This window comes from Pipistrellus hanaki, assembly GCF_964339955.1.
Source record: "Pipistrellus hanaki genome assembly, chromosome: 1".
NCBI lineage: Eukaryota > Metazoa > Chordata > Mammalia > Chiroptera > Vespertilionidae > Pipistrellus > Pipistrellus hanaki.
Genome location: NC_140503.1, coordinates 165345550 through 165353338, shown reverse-complemented (window position 1 = coordinate 165353338; position 7789 = coordinate 165345550).

Below are 7789 nucleotides of genomic sequence, written 5' to 3'. Positions count from 1 at the left end.
TGAGAGAATCCTCACACCACACTGATAGAAGCACTCCCTCTTACAGAGTGAGGGCACCTTTAAGAACAGTGAGGTGTCTTCCTGAGGCTGGTGAGAACTGAGAGATGAGAGTCTGGGATGTTTATTAAAATGAAGTGTCATAGGGGAATTCAAGGAGAATAAAAAGTGAGTTAGCGCCTTCCCTAGCAGCGAGAGATGGTGTGGTTTTCTCCTATAGGAACCTGTCATTACGGGTGTTTAGATATAATCTCTTGTCCTTTGTTCACAATTATTTTCCTGTGAGAGAAATAGATAAGCATCTTTGGGGCATACATATTTTATGTCCTTCACACCTTCGTGCATAAAAGCAAGGAAATCTCATTGTGTGAATTGAACATTGCATCCGGACTGTGGCATAAATAAACAAAATAAAGACTTTATAGATGCTGAAGTTTGTATTCAGGGGCGGCTTCCTGGATGTGTGACAGAGGGCCATGAACTTGTTTTAAGTTGTGCTGTCATTGCCTTGAAATTCTTTTTTTTCTTTAAATATATATTTTACTACAGGCCCGATGGATGAAATTCCTGGAAGGGCCTTGGCCCCAGACCGCGCCCGCCACTACCTCTGCCTTGGGCCCTGCTTGCTGCGGCTTTGTCTGGAAGGAAGGACGTCCAAAAGGACGGCCAGTTTAATTAGCATATTATGCTTTTATTATGATAGACTAGAGGCTCTGTGCATGAAATTCATGCAAGAGCAGACCTTCCTTCCCCTGGCTGCCAGCACCGGCTTCACTCTGGCACTCAGGACCCAGGCTTGCTTCCTTCTGGCCATCTGAAGGCACCTGGGACCTGGACTGGCTTCCCTCTGGCCCCAGCTTTGTCTGGAAGGACGTTTGGAATGACGCCCAGAAGGACGTCTGGTCTAATTAGCATATTACCCTTTATTATTACAGGTTGGTTTCAGAGAGGAAGGAAGAGGGGAGAGAGAGAGATAGAAACATCAGTGATGAGAGAGAATTATTGACTGGCTGCCTCGGGCACACTCGCCTAATGGGGATTGACCTTGCAACCCAGGCATGTGCCCTTGACCAGAATCGAACCTGGGACCCTTCAGTCCACAGGCCAACACTTTATCCACTGACCCAAACAAGCCAGGGCCCTTGAAATTCTTAATAGTTGTGAGCAAGACTCCCCATGCTTTCATTTTGCATTTGGCCCTAAAAATTGTGTAGCCAGTCCTATGAATACTAATTAAAAATTGTTTGAAAATGTGGTTTTCATAATACAAGAGAAAAAGGACTGTAAGGTTTAAAAAAACAACAAAGTTTCTTTGGAGGAGAACTGGAACCAACAAATGTTAGACTTTCTAGAAACTTAGAACTGCCAATAAAAAGTTTGCTGCATAGCCAAAACTGGTTTGGCTCAGTGGATAGAGTGTTAGCCTGCAATCTCAAGGGTCCCAGGTTCGATTCCAGTCAAGGGCATGTACCTTGGTTGCAGGCACATCCCCAGTGGGGGATGTGCAGGAGGCAGCTGGTGGATGTTTCTCTCTCATCTCTCGATCCATTTCCCTTCCTCTCTGTAAAAAAATCAATAAAATATGCTTAGGAAAAAAATGTTTGCTGCATAGAGAGCAGGAGGAAATCCGTGGCACCTGGATGCTTGCAGTACTTCTCAAACTTACATATGCATAGGAGCATGCATAGGACATACTAGTACATGAGACCACATATTTGATTTGGAACCAGCAAGGAAAGTTCAGGTGATAGAGAAAATTGAAGCAAAAAAAAAAAAAAAAAAAAAAAAGAGCTACTTGAGCTAGTTATTGTGTATCAGGCAAGCAAACAGACTGTGTTCCTAATGATATTTAGTATTTTCCAAATCTTTGCTCTGTGCCTGGCACTATTCTAAGGCAGTGGTCGGCAAACTCATTAGTCCACAGAGCCAAATATCAACAGTACAACGATTGAAATTTCTTTTGAGAGTCGAAAACTGACTTCTGTGCATGGGCCACGAAGTTTCAATCACACGTGGTTTCAGACACATGCATGTGGCTCATGAGCCACGGTCTGCCCATCACGGTTCTAAGGGATTCACAGTAATGATCTCATTTACTCTTTGCAGTGAACTTATAAGGCAGGTGCTTATACTCTCCCTACATCACCGGTGAGGAAATCTGGAGCAAAACATGAGTAATTGCCTAACTCCTACACCTGGCAAGTTCTGGTGCCTGGGTCTAAACCCTGGCTGTCAGATTCTAGAGCCCAAATTCTTTTATCTATTTTTTATTTATTTATCATATATATATATATATATATATATATATATATATACTCATTCCACTTATGTACTCATTGGTTGCTTTTGTATATGCCTTGACTGGGATCGAACCCGCAACTTTGGCGTATGGGAATGGTGCTCTAAGTCACTGAGCTACCCGAACAGGGCCTCTAGAGCCCAAATTGTTAATTACAACCTATAACTCCTCTCCCCAGTGAATCAGCTTTTTTACTTGCACTTGGTCTTAGTTCTGCTGTCACTGCCTTGATTGCTAAGGCAGAGAGGTGCTGAAGCAAATTCTGTGCCAAAAGGACCCCAGTGGAGAAGTGAAAGAGGAAAAGCTGTCCCCAGTGATGCAATCCTCAGTGCAGTCAAATTCCCCATTCCCCAACTGGTGGGGGTGGGGAGGGGGCAGCAGAAAATAAATCATTGCAGACTTTGGGGAGCCTCATGGGGTTTTCCTGGACTCATTTTACTTCACAAGCACATTTCCATGGATGTTCATTTGGCTGCGTTAGGTTGTCGTCAGTAGTCTTCCATTGTTCCTAGAGTTTGCTGAGTGGCTTAAAGGCCTGCTGGGGAGAGAGGGGGCTCCATGCACTTTTGCCTGTTTTAATCTAGGGACCTGGAGTCTGGATTTGTTTGCAAAAAGAAGATGAGGCTCTGCAGATAAAAAGGAAGTTTAAAAGCCATTCATTGTTCTGGCTTCCAAACAACTGAGAGAAAATGAATCAGCCATAGATGAATCACATGCCCTTCTCTCTGCTCCCACAAACACAACTCACATTCAACCTGGATCAATAAAGAATAGATGACATTGGTATTTGGTGTTTATGGAGCCCTGAGCAAAACATATTTGAATCTTCTCTGTGCCAAAGGCTTCTTCACTAATTGTGAATTTGTTCCCAGTTTTAAAAAAGTTTCTTTTAATCATGTGTTTGCACTAGATCCTTCCAGAAGAAAAGACAGAAGCCCTTACAGTGAAAGGGGCTCTGACCTTGCTTTCACGCAGGAGCTGAGATTAATTGCTCCTTCCTCTATTTCCTAATGCATCCAACAGTGATTAGACTATCAACTCACACACGTAAAATGCAACTGAGCCTGCCTTGAAAGGGCTGCAGGGTCGATTCCTGGTCAGAGCACATTCCTAGGTTGCAGGTTCGATACCTAGTCTGATGCATATGGGAGGCCACTGGTTGATGTTTCTCTCTCTCTCTCTCTCTCTCTCTCTCTCTCTCTCTCTCTCTCTCTCCCTCTCTCCCTCTCTTCCTCTCTCCCTCTCTCCCTCTCTCCCTCTCCTTCTGTGGGGATTTAAAAAAAAGATTGGTAGATGTGGGTGGTGAGACTCCAAGATAAGTAGGTTCCAAGATGTCCTTCTATGACAACCACAAAAGTCCAAGACTTCAAACCTCATTTAGGTCCTCTATGCAAATGAAGGGTGAATGGGACTGCTTCCTTGCAGGTGAAGAGTGAGATGGTCTGGTTGTCATGGTGAGAATTAATCCAAATTCAGGATATGATCTCACAACTGGTCCTAAAGTGATAGGTGGGAAGAGCATAAGGCAGCCTATTTGTGACCTCCTGGCTCCATTTTGTTTATTTGACATAAGTGACTCTAGCATGGCAATTTCCCTTCATAGTCCCCAATCTTGATAGTAAATTAAAAACAGTAACCACTCTTCCCACAAATACTTCTTGGCATGGTTTGTAATTCATTCAGAGCCATTTCACAAAATGGAAAGATGCTATTTTCTCCTTACATCAGAAACTGTGTAACAATGAAGGCAGCATAAGTTAGAATAGGCTGCCTCAAAGTAGCTCCCCCATCACCAGAGTTTCAAGCAGAGATAAGGTAAGCTGCTGGGATGTTGTCCAGAGCCAGAGTGTGTCAGGAGTTATAGACTTTGGGGACTTGACTTAGATGACCAGTGCTGGCAAAGGACACAATAGTAATAAATAGGAATCTCTCTCTCTCTCTCTCTCTCTCTCTCTCTCTCTCTCTCTCTCTCAGCCATTCTATCTGAATCTGCCACCTAGATTGGGAGCAATCCTGTAGGTGCCCAGGCTCCTCATCTGTAGGACCTAGGTATCCATGAGGCATGAGAAGATCCTGGTTGGGGAACTAGTCCTGGGTTTTCTTTACTGGAAGGCTCCATGACATTTGAAAAGTCACACAGTCTTCCTAGGCCTTGTTATTCTCCAATAAAAAAAACAAGGAAACCAGGCTAAATGCCCTCTATGACTGTTATGTGGTCACTAGAGGCCTGGTGCACAAATTCATGCATGGCTGGGGTTCCTTGGCCTGGCTGGCCGGAGGAGGGGCAGAGGGAGGTTGGCTGGCCCCTGTCAGGACGATTGAGGGGGCCTGCATGCTGGGCAGAGGGACCGTGGAAAGTTGGTTGTGGGAGCGCACTGACCACCAGGGGCAGCTCCTGCATTGAGTGTCTGCCCTCTGATGGTTAGTGCATGTCATAGCAACTGGTCGACAGGTCATTCTGGTTGTTCGGTCATAATGGCTTTTATATATATATGCCATTTCTTCCTGGGCAACAAAACTTGCTTAATATGCTATTTCTTCAAGTTCCTGATCACTCATAAATAGCAAGTAATCCAATATGCCTTCACATTTTTAATTTGGATGTTGAGGAGTAACCTACAGTCTGTGCCACAGTAACAGGATTAACACTTTCATTTCATAGCTTTCCAAGTGTCATCACACTCCCAGGCTTCATATAATGATAGATCACAAAGGTGCAGTTTCTAATCTCTCTTGTAGCTGAACCTGACCAGATAACCTTGCCTGGCCAATAAAACACACACAGAATGCTAGATGGCAGTCTCTGGACTTCCCCTATAGGACAGTGAGAAGGTGTTTTTAAACTTCTTCATTATCTTTTCTTCTATTTGCTGCCTGAATGAAGAATTTGAGACTGAAACTCCAGCTTCTGTAAGAGCCACACTCTGAGGATGGCAGGGCAGAGAGGTGAAAGGGCCTGGAGTGCCTAGACTGCGAAGAAAACTTATCACATGGCCCTGGACTCCCTCCAAACTGACACCTAGCAGGAAAATGCACTTCCATCTTATTGCAGGCACACTCATCTTGTCCTAAATGATGTTTTACCCAAACAAAAAAAATTTTTTTTTTTCAGAAGGCTCCTAAGGAATCACTCTCTGGGTGGAATTTTGGAAAGTTATGGCTGGGACCACTTTTCTGATTACGTGGGTGTAAGGTCCCAGCTGAGAGGTTTGCGACGCAGAAGCAAGACATGGAATTCAGGCAATTAAAGGGGGGAGGTTTTAATCTGTGCTACTGGGCAAAGCTCGCTGGTCTGAGAGTGGGCCAGGGAAGTTCGTGCCAAAAAGTGGCATAGATACTTCTTCTTTATTTTTATTTATTTATTTATTTTAATATATTTTATTGATTTTTTACAGAGAGGAAGGGAGAGGGATAGAGAGCTAGAGACATCGATGAGAGAGAAACACTGACCAGCTGCCTCCTGTAGATCCCCTACCAGGAATGTGCCCGCAACCAATGTATAATACATGCCCTTGACTGGAATCGAACCTGGGACCCCTGAGTCCGCAGACCAAGGCTCTGTCCACTGAGTCAAACCGGTTTTGGCAGATACTTCTTTTATACAGCTGTTTAGTGAGGGGAGGGTGGAGGGCATGAGAGGTGTGGAATTCCTGCCTAGGGCCAGGGGTCTAGGAAGGCCCTAGGAAGGCGCCAGCTAGCCAGCTATCTTTGTCACCATCCGCCTTGCAGATGCTTGCATCTGGCTCTGGGCTTCCCCCCTGCCTGGACCTAACAGTGGGTATTGCTGATGTTTACCCCATCAAGGAGGTGGGCCTCTGCCTATCAAAGGCTGTCATTTGGTCCAATTGTAGCCACAACATGTAGTAAAGTGACCATAAGACCCCATTACATTCTATCTAGAAAGCTATTATATTTTCTCATCAGTCCAGCAATCCTTATTAGCTATGTGCCCAACTCAGACCTCCGTCTTTTGTTATTTTAATTTTTGTAATTTATCTTTATGTTGAAAGTATTACAAATGTCTCTTTCTCCCATCGACCCCCTCCACCCTGCTCCTGCCCCCCACTATTGTCTGTGTCTATGGATTATACACATAAGTTCTTTGGTTGATGATGTAGAGGCTGAAAGAAATAATATAGAAAAATTCCCCTGCTAGCCCAGACTTCCCGTGAGAATGTGACCTTTAGAACTGCCCCAGGAAAAACAGGGTATGAGCCACACAGCACCAGACCACCAGACTCAGCCCCTAGAGGTAGTAAACTGGATGTATTATCCACACAGCACCAGACCACCAGACTCAGCCCCTAGAGGTAGTAAACTGGATGTAGTATCAACGTCCTGCGCGCGGTTCCACCCTGTTCCTTGTGATAATGTCTATCCTCCCCTCAAGGAATTCCTGTCCCTCTTTCTAGAAGACCCCCTCCCCTTGTCCTTTGTTCTAACTTTGCGGTTTTTGCCTTTATAAGCCTGTAAGAAGTTCTGCTCGGGACTTGACTTGGCTGCTCCTGCGTGAGTAACAGGTCAAGTCCCAGCATGCTGGAATTAAATCCTCTTGCTGTTTGCATCAAGTGCCGTCTCTTGCGTTTGACTGGGTCGTCGCTGATCCTGGGTCAGGGCAGGGGTCTCCTTCGGGGGGTCCAACAATCTCCATTCTGTTTCATGTTTCTGTATCTCTGGATCTATTTTGTTCATTAGATTCCACATGTGAGTGAGATCATGTGATACTTGTCTTTCTCTGACTGGCATATTTCGCTTAGCATAATACTCTCCAGGTCCCTTCATGCCCAGACCCCGTATTTTAAAGCAGTTCCTCTGCTCTCACGGTTTTACTAAAAATTCCAGAGTCATGTTCCCTGGTATGCTGTTATGGATGACTTTTGCAAATTTACAATTCTGATGAGTGCCAAGCCCTTGAAATCAGACCTCCAGGCCCTTGAGGAATTATGAGCTCAGTTGCAGAGGACGTTGTTGGATGATTGTCTTCATTGCAGGGAGATAACCCCCAATATGTTGGGGCCAGGCACCAGGATCCTTAGATTGTTTTCCTTTTTGGCCTCCTCTGAGCAATACTGGTGACTAGAACCAATGGCTTGCTCAAGGATAACATCCTGATAAATGGCTCTACCAACCAGGGGGATATTTATAATTTTCAGTAACAGGCAGAGCATAGGCCCAGATCACTGGATCAGACCTCAGCTCTGTCAAACTACTGATTCAGCCAAACTCGCACACACCAGGGGCCTCTCAGCGCTGTGCGGAATGATGATCACAGTGGAGATTTCCACACAGATCGGTCCTTGAGGTGTCCTATACACGTGGTGGCAGAATGCCTTCAGGACTTGCTTCTGGCTTTCCCTCTGTTTTGAAGGATGATTTTCAAACTTTGACACACTTTTCTCTTTCTACGTGCCTCAGTGTTGGGACAACCTGGCTTTTCCTTTCACTGAGAGTAAAAACCTCCCAAATTATTCATCTTCCTATTTCTTCACTTTA